This window comes from Rattus norvegicus, chromosome 16 (genome assembly GCF_021556685.1).
Source record: "Rattus norvegicus strain SHRSP/BbbUtx chromosome 16, alternate assembly SHRSP_T2T, whole genome shotgun sequence".
In the NCBI taxonomy this organism is placed as follows: domain Eukaryota; kingdom Metazoa; phylum Chordata; class Mammalia; order Rodentia; family Muridae; genus Rattus; species Rattus norvegicus.
In genome coordinates, this window is record NC_141549.1 from 56,614,440 (window position 1) to 56,642,349 (window position 27,910).

The following is a 27,910-nucleotide window of genomic DNA, read 5'->3' on the forward strand; positions in this document are numbered from 1 at the left end:
CCATGACAAAACAAAATTTACACAATATCTTTCTACAAATCCAGCACTACAAAGGATAATAAATGGTAAAGCCCAACATAAGGAGGCAAGCTATACCCTAGAAGAAGCACGAAACTAATCGTCTTGGCAACAAAACAAAGAGAATGAAAGCACCCAAACATAACCTCACTTCCAAATATGAATATAACGGGAAGCAATAATCACTATTTCTTAATATCTCTCAATATCAATGGCCTCAACTCCCCAATAAAAAGACATAGATTAACAAACTGGATATGCAACGAGGACCCTGCATTCTGCTGCCTACAGGAAACACACCTCAGAGACAAAGACAGACACTACCTCAGAGTGAAAGGCTGGAAAACAACTTTCCAAGCAAATGGTCAGAAGAAGCAAGATGGAGTAGCCATTCTAATATCAAATAAAATCAATTTTCAACTAAAAGTCATCAAAAAAGATAAGGAAGGACACTTCATATTCATCAAAGGAAAAATCCACCAAGATGAACTCTCAATCCTAAATATCTATGCCCCAAATACAAGGGCACCTACATATGTAAAAGAAACCTTACTAAAGCTCAAAACACACATTGCACCTCACACAATAATAGTGGGAGATTTCAACACCCCACTCTCATCAATGGACAGATCATGGAAACAGAAATTAAACAGTGATGTAGACAGACTAAGAGAAGTCATGAGCCAAATAGACTTAACGGATATTTATAGAACATTCTACCCTAAAGCAAAGGGATATACCTTCTTCTCAGCTCCTCATGGTACTTTCTCCAAAATTGACCATAAAATTGGTCAAAAAACGGGCCTCAACAGGTACAGAAAGATAGAAATAATCCCATGCGTGCTATCGGACCACCACAGCCTAAAACTGGTCTTCAATAACAATAAGGGAATAATGCCCACATATACGTGGAAATTGAACAATGCTCTACTCAATGATAACCTGGTCAAGGAAGAAATAAAGAAAGAAATTAAAAACTTTTTAGAATTTAATGAAAATGAAGGTACAACATACCCAAACTTATGGGACACAATAAAAGCTGTGCTAAGAGGAAAACTCATAGCGCTGAGTGCCTGCAGAAAGAAAAAGGAAAGAGGATATGTCAGCAGCTTGACAGCACACCTAAAAGCTCTAGAACAAAAAGAAGCAAATACACCCAGGAGGAGTAGAAGGCAGGAAATAATCAAACTCAAAGCTGAAATCAACCAAGTAGAAACAAAAAGGACCATAGAAAGAATCAACAGAACCAAAAGTTGGTTCTTTGAGAAAATCAACAAAATAGATAAACCCTTAGCCAGACTAACGAGAGGACACAGAGAGTGTGTCCAAATTAACAAAATCAGACATGAAAAGGGAGACATAACTACAGATTCAGAGGAAATTCAAAAAATCATCAGATCTTACTATAAAAACCTATATTCAACAAAACTTGAAAATCTGCAGGAAATGGACAATTTCCTAGACAGATACAAGGTATCGAAGTTAAATCAGGAACAGATAAACCAGTTAAACAACCCCATAACTCCTAAGGAAATAGAAGCAGTCATTAAAGGTCTCCCAACCAAAAAGAGACCAGGTCCAGACGGGTTTAGTGCAGAATTCTATCAAACCTTCATAGAAGACCTCATACCAATATTTTCCAAACTATTCCACAAAATTGAAACAGATGGAGCCCTACCGAATTCCTTCTACGAAGCCACAATTACTCTTATACCTAAACCACACAAAGACACAACAAAGAAAGAGAACTTCAGACCAATTTCCCTTATGAATATCGACGCAAAAATACTCAATAAAATTCTGGCAAACCGAATTCAAGAGCACATCAAAACAATCATCCACCATGATCAAGTAGGCTTCATCCCAGGCATGCAGGGATGGTTTAATATACGGAAAACCATCAACGTGATCCATCATATAAACAAACTGAAAGAACAGAACCACATGATCATTTCATTAGATGCTGAGAAAGCATTTGACAAAATTCAACACCCCTTCATGATAAAAGTCCTGGAAAGAATAGGAATTCAAGGCCCATACCTAAACATAGTAAAAGCCATATACAGCAAACCAGTTGCTAACATTAAACTAAATGGAGAGAAACTTGAAGCAATCCCACTAAAATCAGGGACTAGACAAGGCTGCCCACTCTCTCCCTACTTATTCAATATAGTTCTTGAAGTTCTAGCCAGAGCAATCAGACAACAAAAGGAGATCAAGGGGATACAGATCGGAAAAGAAGAGGTCAAAATATCACTATTTGCAGATGACATGATAGTATATTTAAGTGATCCCAAAAGTTCCACCAGAGAACTACTAAAGCTGATAAACAACTTCAACAAAGTGGCTGGGTATAAAATTAACTCAAATAAATCAGTTGCCTTCTTCTATACAAAAGAGAAACAAGCCGAGAAAGAAATTAGGGAAACGACACCCTTCATAATAGACCCAAATAATATAAAGTACCTCGGTGTGACTTTAACCAAGCAAGTAAAAGATCTGTACAATAAGAACTTCAAGACACTGAGGAAAGAAATTGAAGAAGACCTCAGAAGATGGAAAGATCTCCCATGCTCATGGATTGGCAGGATTAATATAGTAAAAATGGCCATTTTACCAAAAGCAATCTACAGATTCAATGCAATCCCCATCAAAATACCAATCCACTTCTTCAAAGAGTTAGACAGAACAATTTGCAAATTCATCTGGAATAACAAAAAACCCAGGATAGCTAAAGCTATCCTCAACAATAAAAGGACTTCAGGGGGAATCACTATCCCTGAACTCAAGCAGTATTACAGAGCAATAGTGATAAAAACTGCATGGTATTGGTACAGAGACAGACAGATAGACCAATGGAATAGAACTGAAGACCCAGAAATGAACCCACACACCTATGGTCACTTGATTTTTGACAAAGGAGCCAAAACCATCCAATGGAAAAAAGATAGCATTTTCAGCAAATGGTGCTGGTTCAACTAGAGGGCAACATGTAGAAGAATGCAGATCGATCCATCCTTATCACCCTGTACAAAGCTTAAGTCCAAGTGGATCAAGGACCTCCACATCAAACCAGACACACTCAAACTAATAGAAGAAAAACTAGGGAAGCATCTGGAACACATGGGCACTGGAAAAAATTTCCTGAACAAAACACCAGTGGCTTATGCTCTAAGATCAAGAATCGACAAATGGGATCTCATAAAACTGCAAAGCTTCTGTAAGGCAAAGGACACTGTAGTTAGGACAAAACGGCAACCAACAGATTGGGAAAAGATCTTTACCAATCCTACAACAGAAAGAGGCCTTATATCCAAAATATACAAAGAACTCAAGAAGTTAGACCGCAGGGAAACAAATAACCCTATTAAAAAATGGGGTTCAGAGCTAAACAAAGAATTCACAGCTGAGGAATGCTGAATGGCTGAGAAACACCTAAAGAAATGTTCAACATCTTTAGTTATAAGGGAAATGCAAATCAAAACAACCCTGAGATTTCACCTCACACCAGTGAGAATGGCTAAGATCAAAAACTCAGGTGACAGCAGATGCTGGCGAGGATGTGGAGAAAGAGGAACACTCCTCCATTGTTGGTGGGATTGCAGACTGGTAAAACCATTCTGGAAATCAGTCTGGAGGTTCCTCAGAAAATTGGACATTGAACTGCCTGAGGATCCAGCTATACCTCTCTTGGGCATATACCCAAAAGATGCCTCAACATATAAAAGAGACACGTGCTCCACTATGTTCATCGCAGCCTTATTTATAATAGCTAGAAAATGGAAAGAACCCAGATGCCCTTCAACAGAGGAATGGATACAGAAAATGTGGTACATCTACACAATGGAATATTACTCAGCTATCAAAAACAACGAGTTTATGAAATTCGTAGGCAAATGGTTGGAACTGGAAAATATCATCCTGAGTGAGCTAACCCAATCACAGAAAGACATACATGGTATGCACTCATTGATAAGTGGCTATTAGCCCAAATGCTTGAATTACCCTAGATCCCTAGAACAAACGAAACTCAAGACGGATGATCAAAAGGTGAATGCTTCACTCCTTCTTTAAATGAGGAAAAAGAATACCCTTGGCAGGGAAGGGAGAGGCAAAGATTAAAACAGAGACTGAAGGAACACCCATTCAGAGCCTGCCCCACATGTGGCCCATACATATAGAGCCACCCAATTAGACAAGATGGATGAAGCAAAGAAGTGCAGACCGACAGGAGCCGGATGTCCTGAGAGACACAGCCAGAATACAGCAAATACAGAGGCGAATGCCAGCAGCAAACCACTGAGCTGAGAATAGGACCCCCATTGAAGGAATCAGAGAAAGAACTGGAAGAGCTTGAAGGGGCTCGAGACCCCATATGTACAATAATGTCAAGCAACCAGAGCTTCCAGGGACTAAGCCACTACCTAAAGACTGTACATGGACTGACCCTGGACTCTGACCCCATAGGTAGCAATGAATATCCTAGTAAGAGCACCAGTGGAAGGGGAAGCCCTGGGTCCTGCTAAGACTGAACCCCCAGTGAACTGGTCTATGGGGGGAGGGCGGCAATGGGGGGAGGGTTGGGAGGGGAACACCCATAAGGAAGGGGAGGGGGGAGGGGGATGTTTGTCCAGAAAACGGGAAAGGGAATAACACTTGAAATGTATATAAGAAATACTCAAGTTAATAAAAAAAAAAAAGGTTTTAACAGGGCGCAGCAATTTGTAATACAAATAGCTATACCTGAAATTATGCTCAATAACATTTTATAGTGATACATATATTATATATAATATATATACATATATATGTTTATACATACACATGTATATGTTTATACATACACATACATATATATATACACATAACAACAAGGAAAAGTGGATCTAAATGTTTGAAAAAGATCAAGGAAGGTTATGAGAGAGGCTTGGGAGGAAGTAAAAGGAAGAGCGAAATGATGTAATTATTTTATTATCTCACAAAATTCAAAATTAATTCTTCAAAATGAAAGAAGGCAAAATTGAGCGCAAGCTGTTATAGGTGAAAGAAGTATAAATAAAAAAGAATTATAATTATATTTCCTTCAGGAAAAATGAATAAATCAATAATTTTTTCCAGAAAGAAAAAAGAAATGAGATCAGCATAATTCAGGCAAAATCTTCTGTATATATCCTCAGGGCTAGCATACAGAATCTGTGTTGCAGAGGGGCTTGCTGAGTACATCTCATGCTGGCAACAAAACTTAGTACTCTGAGAGTTAGTAGGTGGATCTTGTCTTAAAGATACAAGAGAGAGCAGCTTAGACTTCTTTGCATGTTGAGAGGACATGAGCAGAGGACAATTTAGTGGAAGTATAGCTTCGGTTGCAGTGGAAGCTCCAGGATTAAAGGAATCCTTGAGGAAAAACTGTGACTTGGAACCATGTAGCAATAACAGAGTCCCTGAAGAGAGCTCATGAAAGACTACTGGTGAAAGGACAGGCCAGTTGCAGCAGGACACCACAGTATTTTGGAAATGTCCATACCATGGGATAACCACCCAGGACAGCAGCAGCCATGAAGCTGTGCTAGCCTGAAGGTATGAAAGCAGCTGCCTATGCTATGGATGAGTAAACACAAGAAAAGCCACCAGCCGGTAAGGGCCTTCAGAGCCCAGAGGAACGTGAGTGACTCGCAGACACCAAGCCCTAAACTCTTTTCACTGTTGGACATTGGTTTTGCTTTACCACGATTATTAATCTTTTTCTGGCTCTTTTCCTTTGAAATAAGAAATCATTTATTTTTATCATTTTACAGATGCCTAGAGATAAGAGAATAGAATTACAAAGAGGCTTTGAAATTTGAAAGAGATTTGAGGATAAGTTAAAGAAGTTGAAATACATTCAAAGTATCTGAAATTTAAAGACTTTAGGACTTTAAAAAGTCAAAATGTTTTATATTTTAACATTAATGTTAACATATTACCATAGAGACAAGGAAGGAAAAAACCAACTTGGATAGTAATGCATGTGTTTGTCAAGTTGACAAATGGTTAATTGTGCTGGCTTGTTTAATGTCAACTTGACACCAGTTAATCTGATTTAGGAATAAAGACTCTCAATTGAGATAATGCTCCTATAAGGTTGTCCTATAGAAATATCTGTAGTGTATTTCCTTGATTAATGTTTAAAGTGGGAGGATATGAGCAAGCAGGCTAAGCAAACCACTAAGAGCAAGCCAATAAGCAGTACCCTTCCATAGTCTTTGCTTCAGTTCCTCTTTGCACTTTCCTAACTAAGTTGCTACCCTGACCTGTTTGAATGATGGACTACAAAGCTGTACGATGAAATAAATCCTTTCCTCTCCAAGTTGTTTTTGGTCATGATATTAGCAAAAGAAACCCTAAGAAATACAAAGCATTAAATTATATATCTGATGTGTATGATATTTTACATACTTTATTTTTTTCAAGGCTCATTGGTTTTCTATCAGAGGATTCCGTGGGTTCTATGAAATAGTTGAGTGTGTAAAGGCACTTGCTGCCAATCCTGAGTACTTAGGTTTTATCCTTCCAACCTATACTGTAGACAGACACCTGAGTCCAAGTTGTCTCTAATTCAATGGGTGTCCTGTGAAAACCCAAACCCTGACCCATACAGGCACATAAGTGCACACACACACACACACACACACACACACACACACACATTAAAATTTAAAAACAATATCAAAAAAAGTTTTTTTGTAGAAACAACAAAAGGTTTACAAAGAGCATACCATATGTTTATAAGTTTAAGCTCTTGCTTTTGTCTGATGAAACTGAGTTCTAATAGCAAATTTTAGTCACTTTACTCTTGTTTCTACTGCTACTATGCTTTTGGAATTTTTTTTCTTTTATTGGATTTTTTATTAACATTTCAAATGTTATTCCCTTTCCCAGCTTCCCAGGCATAAGCCCCCATCCCATCCCTCTCCCCTCCTTCTATAAGGGTGTTTCCCTCTCCATGCTTTTGGAATATTTGATCCGAGTTTACTCTTCTCCATAATTTGTATCTTGTAACAAAAATTTAGTACTACTACTGTTGGGTGTTTTTTTTTTTTGCGTTATTTTACATAGTTTATTTCTTGGTCTTCTACTAAAACTGCAATGACACACACCACTCATTACTACACTTTCAGAGCGCTCTGAACTCCCTAGGACACTTACTGCCACATGTCAGTTACCCTTACAGGTGTGGTTTCACATCACACATTGCAACCCTCTTGTTTCAGAGAACATAATTTCTGTTAGCTTTTCTTTGAAGGGAGGTATTAAATTCCCTTAGTTTTTCAAAGTCCCGAAATGCCTTTATCAATCCATAACTTCATATAATAAACATGACTTTCCTGGTTATAATATTCTTGCTTGGCAATTTTTTCACCACTAGCATATCGATACATAGTTAACATGGTATTTCCTTCCTCAGCAGATGAGTCCTCAACTCTTCTCTCTACTTTTCTTAATACCACAGAGCTAAACTCTTAGCCTATAGGATGCCTACCAGAATTAAATTCCTCAGACACCCTTGCTTTTCTCTAAGACCGGGATGTGGTCCCTAGCAAACTGGTACAAGCTTAATATACACTAACCACCCAGTGCAGACATCGCCCTGCTGGGTTCTGCTCCTCTGTTATGGTTACTCTACAGGTTTATCTCTTTCAAAAGGGAGAAAAGCAAAGCTGCCACCATGGATCAGATGGATACCCAGACGATCATCTCCTTGAACCTACTGGGGCAATGAAGCTGCCTTTGTCCAGATACATCACCTGATTGAAGACTTCAAGACAAACAGACACTGAGACCCAGAAATAACACCTGAGACACAGGAGACAGACTTGGGACCTTCCAGTGACAACTCAAGTCTCTTACTTGAGTCTAATGGCTACTGAACATGGGGAAACTTACATATTATCTGTGTTAAACCGATGTTAGTACCCTCCCAAACTGTACAATCCCCTGAACAGTTAATTGGTTTAATAATTCCTTGTCTTCTAGGTGCTTATACCCCACCCAAACTTTTTACCACAAATAACATTAGAGACAATTACTCCAATCACCCTTCTCCTTTAGGAAAAGAAAATGAGGAGCTGTGAGACAATGAATGAGGCCAAGAAACTTGGTAAGGTAGAGTGGGTCTGAGATCCCAGTACACAGGGCTCTCACGGTAGGTACCTCCTTGCTCCCTGTCAGATTCCAGGCCTACAACGCCTGACATACTTCCCATATAAGGCAAAGTGACCTGTGGTCACATAGCCCCAAAACAGAGTTCTCCACTCTAATGCTGTACCTACAGAACCTGTGGTTTAGCCAATAAGCTCCCCTTCCAGGACATGCCTCCCTACAAAAGGTATTTAATCCCTCATCCACCCTGAGAAGTTGATATACATCCATTTTCCATGATGAACAGTCAGTAAATGGTATGGACTGTCTCTTTCCTCAAGAACCACCAGTGTGAGCATGATTCACCTACAGAGCCACAGCCATAAAAGGTCTCTCTGTGCTTCTAGACAACCACTGCTACCTCAACCCATGGGACCCCAGTTGTCCTAGCTTCTTTGTAGGCCCATGAACCTCGATCCTTCATTCCCAACTCTTCTGTGTGGCATTCCAGCAGTGACTGGGTGTTTGAGAGTCAGGAAACCCCAAACTTCAGCCTCCCACATCTTAGGGGGTGTCTTCTGACCCCCCCAAGGATTATCTTGACACTTCCTAAAGCCCAGTATCTGAGAACATACAGGGAGAAACAGTAAGCACTCCCTATGATTTACCTCCTCAGCAGCGTGTACCATTGGGCTAGACACCCCAAAGGAACATTCCTCCACCTCATCTTCATCAGGACCTACCTTCAATTCCTTGCCTTGATTTCCTAACCCAATTCTCTGGATCATGGACGATAAGCTGCCAAATGAAGTCAACTCTTTCCTTGACAAGTTGATTTTTGTCATCATTTTTTAGCACAGCCTAGAGGGCTACCCATTACATGCCTCCTAAGGGGAGTGGAGATAGTGGTCCAATTTCTGTTGGAAGAGTTAGAAGAAAGAAGAGGAACACACACCCAATATTTTTTTTACTTATTTTTGGGTTTTCTTATTGTTTAAAGTTACTTTTATGTGAGAAAAAAATATCACATAAGAAAGGTTGCAGTTTTCAAATATCACCTGAAAAAGACTAGAGCATTATCAAAATTTCAGCTGAGAAAGCATATCTCAGTATTCAAATTTCACCAGAAAAGAAAGAGTTCAATGTCAAAACTTCACCTAATTAAAAAATAACATAGCTTGATGTTCAAGTTGTATCTGGAGAGCAAAATTATCTAGTTTCATAAAATAATCTTATGTTCATGTGGAATTTCCCCCATGTATTGGTCTCTCATGTTCTGGTAGTAGGGATGTTACTATTTGTATCAAAACCTCCCCAGGGAATCCTAGTGGACTAGGATACTAAGGTTTCCAGAATACACATAAAGAAGTACTAACATATTCAAACTTCATTACTTTAAAGCCATTTTCATGTATTTTTAATGGAATTGGTGTCTGTGGTCAAAAAAAATCAGAGCTACTCATGGATCTCCATTTTATGGATTTCCACTGAGAATCTTAGTTTTAAAACATGTTCCCCTTTCCACCGTGTTTGGTCACTTACAGAAAAGGATTCCACAAATCCCATTTGGTTTAACCAGCCCTCACTAGTAGAATCTACACGTAGAGGAGACTGATTTGGACAGGGAGAAAAAGGAGCAACTGTTTGAATGCAGTTCTTTTCAGTGCTCTTTTGTCACAACTCTCATGTAGCTGGCATGTGTAGGCTCCTTCTGTGTTTAATTCGCATGGAGACCGAGCTGTTCTTTGAGCATCTTCACTGAAAGCCTCAGAGATACAGCGCTGCTCTGAAACAGTCTGCCACGTACCTGATTGGAGGACCTTGATTCCTCTAGAAAATTTCAGAGGATCTAGCGCAAATTTTGCTGTACCCTTTCCTACGGGACTTATGGGTTCTTATGTTTAGATCTATAAGATAAATTTTAAAGTCCTGGTTGACTATCCCCTCATCCTTCCCTTTGATATGTCCCCTCAGTGGACAGAGCTAATCAATCTACTTATCCACTCTTAGTTATATCAGGGATGTGCCGTCTCATTCTGGAAGTGAACTGAAGGATACTCATGCTCTACTATGGGCATAGTTTATAACTGTGATGATGTCAGCCTTTTAAATTCACAAAGAAGTGATTTAAGGCTAAGTGCAATTTCATTAAAAATCCATCAGCATAAATAATGGGTTTATCCACTCAATAGTTCATCTGCTTTTCTTATAAAATGGGTTCATAAAACTGGCAGGGTCACTGACCTCATATGGGCCATTGTGAAGCATGCTGGTTGAATCTCGAACTCAGATGTAAAAGGAGAGAATCGAACCCTGAACATGTCTGCGTGTACCCCCATGAGTACCCATGCACAATGGCTTGCATGTTTTTATGCAACTGCAAACAAGATATAAACACACAAAGACACATAATTAAATACATGTATGCACACATATAAAATTGTGTCATGCACACTTTAGAATCTCACGCTTTATAAAAGAAATATCAAACCAGGTTTTCTTTGAAAATAAAATGCAAACATCAATTACACTTTAAAAATAATATTGGAAAAGCAGCTGAGAGCCAATGTTCAAACAATACTGAAATAAATGACCATTTCAAATATAGGAAACCATTTTGAAATAAGATGAACTCTTCTCTGCTCTTTCCTCTGCAGCACCAGCTGATCCTGAATGTCAGAAGAGGATGGGCGGTCCCTCAGTAAGAGAAAAGGACCTCAGCTTAGAACAGACAAATACCAATTCTCTAAGTCCTACTTCCACAAGACGTTCATAGATTAGGGAGATCTTGATTGGTGACCATTTACCCCATTTTATCTGTATTATACTTTTATTGACATGTACTTGTACAAATTTACTGGGTAAAGTATGAATATATATATATATACATATATACATATATATTTAAAAGTGATCAAATCTGGATAACTAGCATCTGCATCACTTCAGATACTTTTTTCCTTGTGGTGAAAAATACTCAAAACTCCATTCTTCTAGTGCAGATTTTCAAAATCATTGTTACTACCTATTATCACTGCAGAGTATGAGGACATTCACTTTCTTTATAAATATGATGTTGTCATGGCTAAATAAACTTTCCGATCTTCCCATCTTTGCCTCTTCCCCATTCCCTCCAACCTTTGGTAACTACGCTTGTGTTTCTCATTTTCTTCAAGAAAAACAGGTTCCCATTCCAAATATGGCTGACGAGGTCATATCATATTCACTTTGACTCAGCTTATCTCATTTAACTGACATCTTCTGAGGCTCATCCATGGACTGGCATGTGAGAGTATTGTATTCTTGATTGTCACTGGCCATATTCTTCTCAGTAAATGTAATACCTCTTTACATGTTCATACATTGATGACTGCCTAGGTTGATTCCACAGCTTGCTACTAGAAACATATCTTCCACACTTCCGTTTCATTAGTTTAGATAGAGAATCACAATGACACTGCTAAGTCATGTGATAGTGCTACTTTAAAGGATTAAAGATTTTTTGGCTTGCTTTGTTGTTGTTATAATTGCATTGTAGGAACAAATTGGTAAAACTATGAAAGAGTATATGATTTAACATCAAATAAGGTCATCAATCCTCTGATTTAGTGTATGTATTAAAAAGCTTCTACACAATTTTCTCAAAAGTTCCTTGTTCTCAGTTTGGCCAATTATGAGTCTTGCTGTTAACTATTGCCCAGTGCAAAAGGAACTTACTGGCCAAAATAAGGAATGACACTAATTTGTTGGTATAAACATAAACATGAAAAGAGTAGATTGTTTATATATACAATTAGCAAAAGAACAATATTAGGTATTCCCCTTCTTGGTTATGATTTTTGACAGTTTTACAATTTTAGTCCTGAACTATATGTGGTCAAGTGAACCTTAAATCCAGGTAGGGAATGATTGGTTATCTCCTTGATTATCCTATCACTTATATGTAAGTGGGTACATGTTACTTGGCAGGTTTGTACTGAAGTGTACAGTACTACAGCAATTAGAATGGTATTGGCCATCGTCCTCCAAAAATCTGCATGCTAAATACCAGGTCTGCGAAACCTGGCTGGCAGAAAAAATATTTGCAGTTTAATCTCATCCTGACTTCTCCATATACGAACACACAACTGTTTGGTGTCTTCAGCAAGACAGTCTCACAATCAAGTCCAGGTAAACAACAAAGAACAATGATAATAACTTGAAGAGTTTGGGTATGTTCAGTGACCTAACTGACCAGTAGTTTACAGGGAAGTATGCCATATCGCCACTGAGACTTAAGTTGAGTAACTTGGGGCTATTTGAAACTCCATTATATGGGGCCCTTCCAGTGAAATGCTTCTCTTTTTAAAATTTAAATTATATACTTCCAAATGAACTAGTAAGTTTCTCTATGATTGTTTTATACATTCTTAGTTTTGGTTAACTCTCTGATACCCCTGCATATTCTGCCTAGTCCCATGCCAAATTAAACATTTCTTCTTTCCATACCCCCTCTAATATTTAATACAACATGTATTCTATTTCTATTACCAATTAATTGATTATCCCTCCTCCCTTTCATAGATTCTTTCAAGTTCCCTGATCTTCGATGAAAATTAAACTCACGTATCTAAAAATGTGAAGGTAGTGACAGCATCTGAGTGGGAACATTCAGTGTTTGTCATTCTGGGTTTGCGTTACCTCAGTCAGCATAATATTATCTAGTTCCATTTGTTTTCCTGACAAATTCTCCATTTCATTGTTAAATTGAAACCAACTGCATCATTAATATTAGCTATATTTACATTATCCATTCATTAGTTGATGGCCACTTTGTAGTATTCCTTTTTTTTTTTTTGCTATAGGAAAACATCTATAAAACATGAATGTGCAAGTATCACTTCATAGGCTATGGAGACATTTGAGAGAAATGTACAGGAATGTTAAAGTAGCATCACATACTGGTGCAGGCTATAGCTTTCTGGAATTTTTCTATAATGATTTCTAGAGTTGCTGCAATCAAATGTTTTCCTTAATCGTAAATAAGTATCACTATATTCATCCTTAGCCACACTTATCATTTACTTTCATTTAACTTTTAAAAGTTCTTTAGATGTTTCCTATAATGAATCTTGAGCAAACGTATTTTACTCCCAACTCATCTATGTACCACCCCACCTTCCTTACCAACACAACTTTTGTCCCTGTTTTCATTTTTTAAAAACTTTCAAGATCAAATTGTGTTGCCCAAATTGTTCTGTAGGTCTAGTCTTACACAGGAGAGTGGCCCACTTCCCAGTGCTTCTATTCTAAGAAAATGCACTCTCTTCCTCTTAAGTAGCTGGTAATTGGCCAATTCACAGGTAGGGGTGAGATCGCATGTCCAACTCCAGTCTCCACGGTAGAATTTAGCCTGACTTTGGCTTGTACACGTATTGTGCACGTTGTTTGAACTGCTGTGAGTTCATATGTGCAACTACATTGTTGTATATAGAAGAAACTAGTTTCTTGTAGTCAGTCATTTACTACCTCTGGCTTTTAAACTGTTTCTGCCCCTCTTCCAAAATGACTCCTGGCCTTGCAAAGAAGTGAGGTCCTTCCATTTTTTACTTAGTGTTCTGTAGTCTCTTATCTCTGCACTATGGTCACGTGTATGTCTCTCTGTTAATGGACGTTTCTCTGAAGAGGGTTGAGAGATGCATTTATCTACTGTATAATGAAAATATATTGGGAGTCATATCAAAATATCGTTCATTTAGCTAAACAATAGTATCAAATTTTTCCCGGGACTTTGACTTCTGTAGCCATAGGTTTCGGTCCAATAACGTTGTCAGATATGGGTTTATTTTATGGAGTGGGATGTAAATCCAATCTGAATTATTTTTTATTATTTCCGTGATGTTTGGTAATTACTGTTCTAGTAGGTATGTCTTGTCATAGGAGTCATTATTTGTACCTTATAGAATTCAGAGCTGTATAAGACTGATAATTTTTTTTTGATCCAGTATCATGAATAGTACCTTCTGGAATGTTGAAAAAAATAAAAATGATGCTTCCTGGTGTTTATTACCTTGATATCCACATTTACTATAAATTAAGTTTTGGTATCTTCAACAGTAGTGTTAGTTTGATGGTTTGTAAATGCTTGGCCCAGGGAGTGGCACTATGAGGAAGTGTGGCCTTGTTAGAGTAGGTATGTCACTATGGGCATGGGCTTAAGACCACTAGCTGCCTGGAAGCCAGTATCCTGCTAGCAGCCTTCAGATTAAGACGAAGAACGCTCAGCTCTTCCTGCACCATGCCTGCCTGGATGCTTCCATGTTCCCATCTTGGTGATATGGAACTAAACCTCTGAACCTATACGCCAGCCCCAATTAAATGTTCTTCAAAAGACTTGCCTTGGTCATGGTGTCTGTTCACAGTAGTAAAACCCTAAGATATTTAGTATCTGTACAGTACTCAAGAGCAATGACAATAGCCTGCTTGTGATATTATGAAACTTCATTTACCAACACCCATCAAAAAATTAACTCATTCCTGGCTCTGGGTTTACTTTTTAGCCCTCTGGTTTCTAATGTGGGCCACTATTGCCTCTGAAAGGGAATTAGGAAAAATCTCTCTGTCTCTCTCTGTCTTTCTCTCTCTCTCTCTGTCTCTCTCTCTCTCTCTCTCTCTGTCTCTCTCTCTCTCCTCCCCCGTGTGTATGTGTGCATGTGTGTGTATTTTTCATAATTGCATGTATCTAAATGTGTGTATATATACAGTGTGTATTTGTTTTTATTATTGCATGCATCTAAGAGTATGTATATATATAATGTGTATATTTGATTTTGTGATTTCATGTACTTAAATGTGTGTGTAAACTTCTATGCCCTTTTTGAAAGTCATTTATTGTTATATATTCCACTCCATACCTCCTCTTCACTCTTTTTCTCTGTGTCTCCAATCCTAATTTCACCCTTCCTGCTCCATTGTTCCCTTTAAACACTTAATACTAGTGCCTTCCAAGTCCACGCCCTCGGCAGACCCTCTCTTGACAGACCTTTAATCATGTCCTGACCTCTGTTATAAGACTAAGCCCACATATGAAGATTCAAAACTAACATTCAAAGATAAGAGAAAATGTGTGGTATTTTTTATTGGGTCTGATTTCCCTCGCTCAAAATAATTGTTTCTAGCTCAAACTATTTACCTGTGAATTTAATGTTTTTCATAATAGGCCAAAATACTATATTGTATAAAGGTGCCTCATTTTCATTACTTACTAGTTGGTTTGCATCTAGTCATGTATATATTTTGATATCCATATGCTAAATATCACCTGCACAGTCTATATACTACTATTTGTATGCATAAGATTTTTTTAGTAAGTTCTTGATCTCATTGAATCAGATATGTTTCTTTAAATGCTTTATTTTATCTTGATTCAATTTCAGTAGACTATATACATCTAGAAATTTATTCATATCTTTCAAGTGTTCTGGTTTAATAACTCCTTCAATCCTTTCTCTAATTTCTGCAATGGGGACCCCATTCTCAGTTAGATGGTTTGTTGCTAGCATTCACATCTGTATTTGCCATGCTCTGGTTGAGCCTCTCAGGAGACAGCTATATTACGTTCCTGTCAGCATGCACTGCTAGGCTTCATCAATATTATGTACTTTTGGTGGCTATATACCCAGGTGGGGCAGGCTCTGAATGGCCGTTCCTTCAGTCTCTGCTCCAAACTTTGTCTGCATACCCCCTCCTATGAATATTTTTGTTCCCCCTTTTAAATAGGACTGAAGCATCCACATTTTGGTCATCCTTCTTTTTGAGCTTCATATAGTCTGTGGATTGTATCTTGCATAATCTGAGCTTTTGGGCTAATATGCACTTACCAGTAAGTGCATGCCATGTGTGTTCTTTTGTGCCTGGGTTTCATCACTCAGGATGATATTTTCTAGTTCTGTCCATTTGTCTATGAATTTCATGAAATCATTGTTTTTAATAGCTGAGTAGTACTCCATTGTGTAGATGTACCACATTTTCTGTATCCATTCCTCTGTTGAAGGGCATCTGGGTTCTTTCCAGCTTCTGGCTATTACAAACAAGTCTGCTATGAACATAGTGAAGCATGTGTCTTTGTTATATGTGTGGGCATCTTTTGGGTGTATGCCCAAGAGAGGTATAGCTGGGTCCTCAGGTAGTGCAATGTCCAATTTTCTGAGGAACCTCCAGACTGATTTCCAGAGTGAAATAACCAGTTCTTAATTTCATTGACTTTTTTATCTTTTCATTTGATTTTTAACAATGTTCTACCCTGATAATCATTAACTCTTCCAATCTACATATTTTGTGGTTATTTGATTGACCTGTTTTATTTTCTTTACATTTTTTCTTACGAGTATATTTTGATTGTTTTCTCTCCCCAAACTCTTCCCAGATCTTCCACATGCCTTACTTGTTGAACTTCATGGAGCCTTTTCCCACCTCTGGCTACCACACTTTTCTTTCAGGTTCTTTGTGTATCTCTGTCTCAATATCTGTTTGTATCTCTTTCTACATCTCTGTCTATTTTCATCTGTCTCTGTATTTTCCTGTGTCTCTTTCTGTCTCTGTCTCTCTCTGTCTTTCTGTCTCTCTGTTTCTGTCTCTGTCTCTCTCTGTCTCTCTCTGTCTGTCTCTCTATCTCTGTCTCTGTCTCTTGCTCACTTGCTCTTTGTATTTGTGTGTGTGTTTCAAAAATCAAAATGAACTAAAATAAGAAAACATATTCTAAAACAAGGCATCCAGAAATATTCAGGAAGTTTAATTATCTGTCATTCTGGTACAGTATGATAACATGACTGTGACCCCTTCAGCCATGGGACCTTAAATAAGGCTTACAGTAACAGACATGAGTTCGCTGTCCTGGAGTTGGCCTCAAATCCAATGAGAAAAGACTAATTCCCTCTACCTTAACAAGTATGGTGGATACTCTTCCATTAGGGGAAGCATGTTGCCTAGAGGGTCAAAACTGTAACATAATGTGGCCACAGTTGAGTAAGATTTTTGGTGTCTTTCCATCCCCAGGAAAACACATACCATGTCTGGCACATTGAAATCTACAAAACATGGAGGAAGCATGACACTCTTTCAGTTCCAGGTAAATTTCATAATGTTCTGCAACCAAAATTTGTGGTGATTTCTACTTTTCTGGAATATACTGTATGTAATTGTGGATATGACTTTTTATTACCAATCCCACTTCTTTTTTCACTAATTTACTAATTTATTTATTTTGCATCCCAGTTGCTGCCCCCTCTCCCACCCCACTGAGTCCCTGACCCATTCATTCTCTTCTCTGCTGAGAGGGTGCCCTCCCCTTGTCCCCCATAGCCTCCTATCCTGCTGCATCAAGTCTCTGCAGGGTAAGGGGCTTTCTTTCCCTCTGAGGTCAAACAAGGTAGTCCACTTGGGGAGTGGATTCTACAGATAGGCAATAACATTAGGGATAGCTGCTGCTCCAGTATTGGGAGACCAACAGGGGAACTGAGCTGTGCATTGGCTAAATATGTACCAGGGGGCCTTGGTCCAGCCTATGTATGCTCTTTAATGGGTGCCTCAGTCTCTGAGAGCCTCCAAGGGCCTAGATTTATTAACTTAGTTGGTCTTCTTGTGAAGTTCTATCCCCTTCAGGTCCTTCAATCCTTCCAAGTCTTCCATAAGAGTCCCCAAGTTCCTTCCAATGTTGATCTATGGGTCTCTGCATCCCTTTCAGTCAACTACTGGATGGAGCCTCTTAGAGGATAGTTGTGCTAAGCTCCTGTCTGAAAGCATAAGAGTGTCATTATTAATGTAAATGATTGGTGCTTGCCCAGAATGGGTCTCACGTTGGTCCAGTTATTAGTTGGCAATTCCTCCAGTCTCTGCTCCATATTTTTCCCTGCATTTCTCTTAAACAGGACAAATTTGAGGTTGAAAGTTTTGTGGGTGGGTTGGTGTCTTTATCTGGTTGACTACAGAATGTGGCCTCTTCAGGTTTCATATCCCCACCACTGCTATGAGTCTCAGCTAAACTTAGCTGCATTTATTCCTGGGAGCCTCCCCTATCCTAGGTCTGGGACTTCCTAGAGATTCCTTCTAATCCCCAGCACCTGCATTTGCCTGGCCCCCTGGTGTTCTCTCTCTCTCTCTCTCTCTCTCTCTCTCTCTCTCTCTCTCTCTCTCTCTCTCTCTCTCTCCCCCCTCTGTCTCTCCCCCTCTCCCACCCACTTTCCTCCTTCCATCTGCTTCCTAAGACTATTTAATTCCTGCATCCTCACTTGGACCTTCTTGTTTAGCATCTTTAGTTCTGTGGAATATACTGGATCCTCTACTTTATGGTTAATATCCATCTGTCAGTGAGTACATACCATGTATGTCCTTTTGTGTCTCTGCTCAGGATGATATTTTCTAATTCCATTCATTTGCCTGCAAAATTCATGATGCCCTTGTTTTTAATAGCTGAATAGTATTCCATTGTTTAGATGAACCACACTTTCTGTATCCATTCTTCAGTTGAGGGGCATCTGAGTTGTTTGCAGTTTCTGGTTATTACAAATAAAGCTGCTGTGAACACAGTGGGACATGTGTCCTTGTGATACGGTGGAGTGATTTCGGGGTATATACCCAGGAGTGGTATAGGTGGGTTTTTAGGTAGAACTATTTCCAATTATCTGAGAAACTGCCAGATTGATTTACAGAGTGGTTGGACATGTTTACAATCCTACCGACAGTGGAGGACTGTTTCCCTTTTACTAAACAGTTTGGTTTGATTTTGGTTACCATATATGTCTAGAAACTCATCCATTTCTTCAAACTGTTCATTTTAAGTGGAATATATTGTTTGTATGTGATAATTGAGCACTTCGTGATTTTCATTGATAATCTGCTTCAAGGGCTTCCTTTTCATTTATTTAATTATTAATGTGGGTCTTCTATTTCTTTTTGGTTAGTGTGGACAAGGGGTTTATTTAGGTGGTGCATCCTTACAAGAACCAAGCTTTATTATTATTATTATTATTATTATTATTATTATTATTATTATTTCCGTTTCATTAATTTCTGTCAAATATTAATAGGTTTTCTACCAATAATTTTTTTATTAACTTGAGTATTTCTTATTTACATTTCGAGTGTTATTCCCTTTCCCGGTTTCCAGGCCAACATCCCCCAGCCCCTCCCCCTCCCCTTCTTTATGGGAGTTCCCCTCCCCATCCTCCCCCCACTGCCGCCCTCCCCTCACATTCACTGGGGGTTCAGTCTTAGCAGGACCCAGGGCTTCCCTTTCACTGGTGGTCTTACTAGGATATTCATTGCTACCTATGAGGTCAGAGTCCAGGGTCAGTCCATGTATAGTCTTTAGGTAGTGGCTTAGTCCCTGGAAACTCTGGTTGCTTGACATTGTTGTTCATATGGGGTCTCGAGCCCCTTCAAGCTCTTCCAGTTCTTTCTCTGATTCCTTCAACAGGGGTCCTATTCTCAGTTCAGTGGTTTGCTGCTGGCATTTGCCTCTATGTTTGCTGTATTCTGGCTGTGTCTCTCAGGAGCGATCTACATCCGGCTCCTGTCGGCCTGCACTTCTTTGCTTCATCCATCTTGTCTAATTGGGTGGCTGTATATGTATGGGCCACATGTGGGGCAGGCTCTGAAGGTGTTCCTTCAGTCACTGTTTTAATCTTTGCCTCTCTATTCCCTGCCAAGGGTATTCTTGTTCCCCTTTTAAAGAAGGAGTGAAGCATTCACATTTTGATCATCTGTCTTGAGTTTCATTTGTTCTAGGCATCTAGGGTAATTCAAGCATTTGGGCTAATAGCCACTTATCAATGAGTGCATACCATGTATGTCTTTCTGTGATTGGGTTAGCTCAATCAGAATGATATTTTCCAGTTCCAACCATTTGCCTACGAATTTCATAAAGTCATTGTTTTTGATAGCTGAGTAATATTCCATTGTGTAGATATACCACATTTTCTGTATCCATTCCTCTGTTGAAGGGCATCTGGGTTATTTCCAGCTTCTGGCTTTTATAAATAAGGCTGCGATGAACATAGTGGAGCACGTGTCTTTTTTATATGTTGGGGCATCTTTTGGGTATATGCCCAAGAGAGGTATAGCTGGATCCTCAGGTAGTTCAATGTCCAATTTTCTGAGGAACCTCCAGACTGATTTCCAGAATGGTTGTACCAGTCTGCAACCCCACCAACAATGGAGGAGTGTTCCTCTTTCTCCGCATCCTCGCCAGCATTTGCTGTCACCTGAGTTTTTGATCTTAGCCATTCTCACTGGTGTGAGGTGAAATCTCAGGGTTGTTTTGATTTGCATTTCCCTTATGACTAAAGATCTAACAATAAATTTTTACTTTAGATGTTCAGCTCTAAATTTCCCTTTTAGATGGTATGAACTTGTGTGACATTAAAGATATGTATAAGATATCTTAGAACTCTTGCCACATCTGTTAGAGTCAGGCCAAAGACTTATTGGCCTCAGAGCTCAGGCTCAGTTTGAAGCTTTTGCTTCACTCCTGTCTGCTGTTTTGAGGTTAGCTTTTGATGGATTGAGTGCAGACCCAAAAGTAATGATCTATAGCTGTCCTTTTTATAATATCCAACATGGTAGTTGAGGGGTATGTATGGCTGAGGAAGAAGCACTCTGAGATGATTTGCAATTGGATCGTGGAAATGGAAGAAGCGGCTAGCAAGGTGATACACTATCTCAGTTCCATTTGTTACCTAGCTATACCCAGCCACTTGCTTCAATACGACTTCGAAACTGACATCTTCCAAGCACCCCCTCCCCATGAATTAATTTTGTTTTTTTAGATTGTTCATTTATTTGTGTTTGTTTCTGAGACATAGTTTCTATACATAGCTCTGGCTGTAACGGAAGTTACTATATAGACCAAGATGGACTAATACTGGCAGAGACTTGCCTGCCTCTGCCTTCTGGGTACTGAAATCAAAGGCATGAGACACTGTATTTGTCTACCCAGTCAACATTTTTAATTATTTCTCTTTTTGTTAATAATCATTCTAGCTGCTGTGATCAAATATCCATTGTGGTTTTGATTTCATTTTCCTGATAATTAGGGAGTATGTATTTTTTCTTATGCCTCTGAAAATTTCTCCATTGTTTTTTCAGTAAATATCAAGTCAGATCTTTTGCACTTCCTTAAACATTGTTTATTATTTTAAAATTGATTTGACTCATTTTAAATTATATATATATATATACATATAAATGTATATGTATAGTCTTACTTCTAAAGATAAAGGCATCTTTTATTTCATGCCAACCAAGTCAATTATTTGAGACACTAATTATTACATGTCAGTAATACCTTCAGTATTTCTCAGATACTGCAGGTTTTGTTGTTACCCTTGTTGTTGTTGGTTGTGGTGGTGCTGTTTTGTGTAAATAATTGCACTTAGAATTTTTGAGGGGGAGAAAGGACTATTAAAGTGAATAATATTTGCTCTAATTTCTGTAAAAATTACTGTTATTTCCTTTCTATCTTGAGGTTTAGCACAACTTTGCTATATAAAATATTTTTAAATGTTGAAATTTGCTTCAGTTTAATTATGTCTATGAACAAGTGCCTCTTCGTGGTGCAGCTTTATTCTGAGATCAGGGAAGGACATCAGATCCCTTGAATTTGGGCAATTGTGATCCTCCTTGGATGGACTCTATGAAATAAGTCTGGTGCTTTGCATAAATTCATATTTTCTCCTAAAATGTCAAAGTCAACACTAAACTCCCACATGCACACATGTGCACAAACACACAGACCATAGAAATCTCAGAAGCCTATTGGGTATTGGCCAACCTATGACTGAGCATTTTTCCTTGTCTTGAATGGGGCTGATATAGACAGCATCATTCTATTGAAGAATACAGACTTTTTTCCTTCCCAGAAGCAGTCAATTACAAATAGCGTTTTGACGTTCATTTCCCATTATCCCTGCTGAGACTTGGTCTGTTTGTAGTATAGACGTCTGGGGTGCTCTCTCCAACTCTGTAAGTTCTTGTGTGCATCACCCCAGTTATGTCTGTAAAATGCTGTTTCCTTGGAGTCATTCGTCTCCCATAGCTTTTACAGCCTTTTGTAGCTCTTTCTGCCTTCTCTTCCATAGAGACAGACACATGAATTGAGGGTAGGGGAATGATACAGATATTTAAGGCCCTGTGCTTCGATCTCTTACTCTCTGCATGAGGTCTAGTTGTGGGTCTGCATGCTAATTACATCTACTACAAGAAGAAGCTTCTCTAATGAGAGTTCAGTCATGTAGTGATCTACAAATATAACATAGTGTCATCAAAAGTCATTTTATTTCCATTCATTATACAGAATGTTTGTTGCGGGTTTTCCCTGATGACACCTGACCACTCTAGTGACAGATTCATGATCAGTTTAGCAGTGTCAGATCAGCAATGTCAGGTATGGGTTCAATCTTATGAAGTGGGCCTTAAAGAAAGTAAAACCTTGGATGCTTTATACCTAAAACATTTGTGGCCCTATTGTTTCAGGAGGCTGCTATTGTAACTTCTAGGGTTCTTGAATGATGAGGAGTATATGACGGCTACTTTTGTCTTTCAGTAACATGCAGGGTAACTTCCAGAACTATGAACAAAAGACAATAGAAGGAAAGATCCTAGTTGGACACCAGTTTACTTTCTCCATGTTTGAAGATATAAATATGTGACATCTTTAGTCACAGTGTCTGGTTCTACACTTACTTGCGAACTTCATAATTTCATTTCTCTTAATAGGTATACAATATCACAAGCAGAAACATATATTTTCATAATTCATTTATAGTCCATAGATATCTAGCCTGTTTCTACTTTCCTGATGCTAAGAATAAAGTTTCTGAGCTTCAGTTAAAGTGGGTAAGCAAAAATCTCTGTAACAAAAGAAGCTGTGTGCTTTGGGTAGGTTCCCTAGTGTAGTAGACCTGGGTCTTGAGGTAGGACATTCCTAGTTTTTAGAAACTTTCATACTGATTTCCATAGTGGCTGAGTCAGTTTGTACTCCTATCAGTAATGAATAATCATTACTTTTTACAAACAGCCTCCCTATAATTTGCTATTATTTGTCTTATTGATGTTGGCCATACTGAGTTGGTCAGTAAGGGGGATGTATGGAGGGAATACCTGTATGGGGGAGGGGGAGGGAAGGGGATTGGGGCTTATGGACAGAAACCGGGAAGGGGAATAACATTTGAAATGTAAGTAAAGAAATATATCTAATAAAAAATTAAAAAAAAGATAAAAATCATAAAGTTGTTACCAGTTGTATTGCTCTAAGGACCATAGAAACATTTTAAGTGTTTCACAATCTTTATTTTTGTGTTTTATTTATTGGAAACTCTGTTTGGTTCTCTACCTAATTTCTAATTTGGGTGATTAGTTTTCTGGATGTCCATGTTTTTAAGTTCTTAGAATATTATAATAAATGACACTCTCTCAGAGTCACAAGTGCTAAGAAGTCTTTCCTTTCTGTAGATGCCTTCTTGCTTAAATCATGGTTTCCTTTAATCCCTAGATTTTTAGATTTGTGAGGATGATGAGTGATTGAAGGAATCAGTTTGGCAGTGCCACCTCAAGGTTGTTGGTCCTCTATGCTATAACCATTTAGCCTGACTAGTCACAAACACTGAGTCAATAAATAGCATCCCTTCATGACTCTGCTTCAGTTCCTGCTTCCAGTCTCCTGCTCTGCTTTAATTCCTACCTGAGTTCCCTCAGTGATAGACTGTGATTTTAAACCTGTAAGCATGAATAAATCTTTTCCCACCAAGCTGCCTTGGCAGTAGAAATCTAAGTAAGAAAGAGTATACATCACTAAATAAGCCAGTGTGGCAGTTCCTCAAAATATTGAGAATAAATCTATCTTAATATCTCACTAGATCATTCTGGGGCATATAAGCAGAGATTCTACTTAATAGAGAGATGCTTGCTGTCTTAGTGAGGGTTTGCAATGCTGTGAAGAGACACTATGACCAAGGCAACTCTTATAAAGGACAGCATTTAATTAAAGCTAGCTTACGGGTTCAATCCATTATCATCCCAGCAGAAAACATGACAGGATTCAGGCAGGCATGATGCTAGAGAAGGAGCTGAGAGTTCTACACCTTGATCTGCAGGAAACCAGAAGAAGACCTAGCATTCTCAAGCATCTAGGAGGAGGCCAAGCCCATCTCCACAGTGACACTTCTTCAAACAAGGCCATGTCTACTCCAATGGGGCCATACCTCCTAATAGTACCACTCCCTGGGCCAAGCATATTCAAACCACCACACTTGCTAATCCATATTTTGTACTATTCATAGTAACCAGCAAATTAGAAGCAGCTTGAATATCCATCAACTGCTGAATGAATAATATCTAAATTCATATTTTATCATGTATAAATTTTACTCTCACAATAGATTTCTTCACAACTATGCTTTATGATATAACTCACAGTTCATTTAAGTAGAGTAAATTTTGGACCAAAACAATGGTAGATTATAAATGATACAATGTTCCACTGCTCAGGGAACCACTACACTGAAAAAAAAATCTCAAAATTACTCACTCTTTAGCATCATGAAAGAAAGTTTGGCTATGAAAACATCATGTTATATTGAGTATACACTCTAAGTCTGCCGGCCAGTTACCTTATGATTAACATTATAGAAAACTATAGGGAGTAGAAAACCTCATGTCAAAATTGGGCTGTTTAGACATAGTTTTTATGATGCTGAGAAGAAAAATATATGAATTTCTAAAGAAAGACAGAGGGAAAATAAAGAAATAAGAAGAAGGAATGGCCAAGGAAGAACATTAGTATATAGTGAGCTTCCAGGTTTAAACAAATTTAACTAGCAAAGAACTAAATTATTTTAAATTTTTATTTTATTCTGGTTGCAATGGGCAAGATTAACGAAAGGGGGTACTTGATTACTAAGGATAGGAGTGCAAACTGGTATAATCACTATGGAAATCAGTACAGATTACTCAAAACCAGGAAAATAGACTTATCAAAGATCAATCTGTACAAATTTTGAGCATATATCCAAAGTATTCTACAACTTATTATAGAGGTAATTACATATCTTTGTTCACAGCTGATCTATTCATACTAGGCAGAAATGTTAAACAGAACAGATGAATATCAGTTAATTAAAAAATGATGAAAATATTATACAATTATACCATGGAATATTATGCAGCTGTTAAGAAAAATGAAATTTGCAGGCATATTTATGGAACTAGGAAAATTCATCACCAGGGACAGGTTAGGAAAACAAGCATTGCATATTGTTCTTAAATGTCCATGGTACTTTATATGATTTAAATATGTGTGATCCATACAGAAAATAAACAGAGGCTAAGTGTGTAAGGGACCAGCAGGAAATAAGAGATCTTTGCAGGAAGGATATATAGAGTATGTTGTGGTTTTCCCTGGGTTATCTGTATTTAGATGCTAATTCCACTGCCCCAAGGACAGCTGCCTAGTCACATACTCACGGATCAGGTGACTTCACCAGAACATTCTCCCCATTGAATTTGTAAAATACAGGTGAGGGGCAGGTACAGGAGAGAGAAGGGGAGAAGCCACGGCAGGTGACGTTAAGATTCTGCTCTGTGTATTTACAAGTTGTTATTAAAGTTCTTAAGGAATGGATATATATTGGGCTTTGTATGTTTAGGTGAGCAAATATATCTTACCAATTGGGCCGAAGGTTATTGTGTTGTGTGTTCTTTCATGTGTAGATTTAAGTGTAATGGAGTGTGGGGTGGCTGGTCTGGGCCATCGTGGAGTTGGGATGTGTTTCGCCAAGATATCTAGCAGATATCTTGGGGCACCATGGTGCCGGACCTAACGGGGGTAAAGACAACCTTATATTTTTTATTTTTTACATTTTTACAACAACAAGAGTATAGAATTATAAAGAGATAAAGGGAGAAATTAGAACAGGATAAACTAATTTATATAGATGAAGATATATATGTGTGTGTGTGTGTTTGTGTAACATATATATGTATATATGCCTATACACAAATTGCATACACACTTATGTAATTTAAATGGAGTTACTATATAATGGGAGATAATATGCATCAAACATATGTTCAATGCTGCCAAATAACTACTCAGTACATAGAATGGATTACATCTTACTGAGTTGTGGACCAGACACTCAGAGGATCTATTATAATGCTATTGATTACCAACTAGCACTAATTGGAAGACATTTTTACATCACATTTATTATGTAACATAGAGAACTATAGACTATGATAAACTAGAAGTTTCATTTGTCCTAGTGATACATCACTAATATCAGTTATATCATATAACTATATATGCTATTATAGGCTTAAAGGATATATGTATATATATATATATATATTGATATACTGGACTAGAGACATAATCATCAGTCTAACCCAGTTGTAATATTGCTATTCAACTTACAGTAATGATTGCATACAAGATGTCTTCACTGATAAACGGTAGAAATAGCTCTAAGAATGTTAGGGGCGACATTATCTATTTGTAATCGGATTTAAGTTACACTTCATGATATGGAACTAATACTTGATATTGTTTATGTGCCCAAGAATCATAGACCTGAAGTCATTGTATCTAGGCAGAAAGACACTAGTATTACTCTACTAAGCATATATGACAATAAAATGATTCTTAATGATATATTATTGTATCTGTATATCAGAGTGTCAATCATCCCAAACCAAGGGAGCTTCTTAGTGAAGCAGATGATAATTAACACAGCACCCACAACTGCAGAAAGTGAGAGACTGAAAAGTTAAAGCTGAAATGGGAGGTGTTTATCAAGCCTCTACTTTCAAGTCCCAGAGCTCTATTTAGAAAAAAAGTTATAGAGAAATTGTAAAAGCCAGGGTAGTAGATGACTTTAAGAGAACTGTAGTCTCCAGACACAATAGGGCACACATACATGGGAACTCACAGAAACTGTGGGAATAAGCCCTACATAAACTCAAGGTAGACAGAATCCCAACAAGAAGGAGAAGTAGGCAAAGTCCCATCCCTAGAAAAATATGATCAAGATGGATTGTGCGGGGGTTGGGTGGGGGACTCTAAAGGAGGTTCATGAGGCTCCACGCCGGCCAGGAAGGTCTTTGTCAGTGGTAACTGCTAAAAGTAGAAAAATTGGTTTTCTTCGATGCAGTTAAACAGGATATATCAACCTCATTCACTGACTCACTCCAGCACTGACCCTATGATGGACACAACAAACTGGACTTCATATGTTTGTTGGCTTCTCTTTGTTTTGTTTTGTTTTTTATTAGAGAAAACCACCTTGATGTTGGCTAGATTGGGAAAAGAATTCTAGGGGAAGTTTAAAGATGGGAAAGACTATAACATAATATAACATAAATATAAAATATAAGTTTCTCAAAGAAAACTATTTTAAAAAGATGGACAGATGAAATACAATAGAAGGTAACCAAGATTTCACATTGCAATGTTATTCAGCAAATAAAGTTGTTTCCACCATTCACCCTCAACAACTTAAAAAAATATTCTATTGCAGATTGATATTTTCTCAATTATCATCTATTTAAATGCCAAAGAGACTTACTCTTATGCTGTTAGTCACTGCTCCTTTCCTAAATTCATTGTGTGCATTATTTTTAATAACAGTTGTATAAGCCAGATAAAGTATCTAAAGGTGTAGATATTCAATGTCACTGAGATTATCCTTAATCACAGGAAGACACAGTTAGTGGCAGATACCAGAACCCAAAGAGCATTTTC

At 38.1% G+C, this 27,910-nt stretch overlaps 1 protein-coding gene; it reads left to right on the top strand.

Moving 5' to 3' along the window:
• The window catches only part of Erich1 (glutamate-rich 1), a gene marked incomplete at its 5' end in the record, with an annotated part of 52,793,804 nt that overhangs the window by 25,743,880 nt on the left and 27,022,014 nt on the right, over positions 1-27,910 (top strand).